The sequence below is a fragment of the Schistocerca piceifrons genome, chromosome 3 (genome assembly GCF_021461385.2).
Source record: "Schistocerca piceifrons isolate TAMUIC-IGC-003096 chromosome 3, iqSchPice1.1, whole genome shotgun sequence".
NCBI classification, from domain to species: domain Eukaryota; kingdom Metazoa; phylum Arthropoda; class Insecta; order Orthoptera; family Acrididae; genus Schistocerca; species Schistocerca piceifrons.
In genome coordinates, this window is record NC_060140.1 from 938469675 (window position 1) to 938470856 (window position 1182).

The 1182-nt window shown below is 49.5% G+C and overlaps 1 pseudogene; it reads right to left on the reverse strand.

Moving 5' to 3' along the window:
- Positions 1–687: 687 nt before the first annotated feature.
- On the reverse strand, positions 688–805 carry LOC124790178 (annotated as a pseudogene).
- Between the last annotated feature and the right edge of the window lie 377 nt (positions 806–1182).

Below are 1182 nucleotides of genomic sequence, written 5' to 3' on the forward strand. Positions count from 1 at the left end.
CCCGAGCCGGGTTCGATTCCCCCGGCGGGGTCAGGGATTTTCTCTGCCTCGTGATGACTGGGTGTTGTGTGATGTCCTTAGGTTAGTTAGGTTTAAGTAGTTCTAAGTTCTAGGGGACTGATGACAATTGATGTTAAGTCCCATAGTGCTCAGAGCCATTTGTATTTATACACAAAGGAATTGCAGACCTTGGACTCAAGTTGACGTTGATTGAAATCAGTGGGGAAAGTAGAACAGGTCTCCTGCTTGCTAGGCAGATCCTCTGACCACTGAGCCATCTGGACACAGTGGTAATTATTGCTGCACAACTAACCAAGCGCACCTCCCCTCAGACCCAGATTCTCAACTTATCCACAAACTAGTGATGTAGTGTCCCTTGCCCACTGTCATCATTGCTCGTGGCGTAACGTCGATTCCTGTAAGATTTCGGTCCTGGTGTGCATCTGCAATGAAATGGTCATTGGCTGTGTCGCCTTAATTATATACCACCACTCCGTCTACAGGCCACAAGTGGCCCATTGGGACCATCCGACCGCCGTTTCATCCTCCGAGGAGGATGCAGAAAGGAGGGGCGTGGGGTCAGCAAACCGCTCTCCCGTCGCTATGATGGTATTCTTGACCGAAGCCGCTACTATTCGGTTGAGTAGCTCCTCAATTGGCATCACGAGCTGAGTGCACACCGAAAATTGGCAACAGCGCATGGCGGCCTGGATGGTCACCCATCCAAGTGCCGACCACGCCCGACAGCGCTTAACTTCGGTGATCTCACGGGAACCGGTGTATCCACTGTGGGAAGCCCGTTGCCCATAATTATATACACACATCAAAAAAAGTTTTGCATGACCTCGGTTCTGAAAGTTCCGGAACCTGTAAAAAATTGGAGTAGAGATCAACATAAACATCATTTCCGCACTTTTCATTGCTCATGAAAACCACACATTGCCTGTTGTACTACCATACAGCGAGACCTTCAAAGGTGGTGGTCCAGATTGCTGTACACCCCAGTACCTCTAATACCCAATAGCACGTCTTCTTATATAGATGCATGCCTCTATTCATCAAGGCGCTGTTGGTCCAGTTTGCCCCACTCTACGGCGATTCGGCGTACATCCATCAGAGTGGTTGGTGGGTCACGTTGTTGATAGACAGCCCTTTTCAATCTGTTGTGGTGTGGTTTGATGC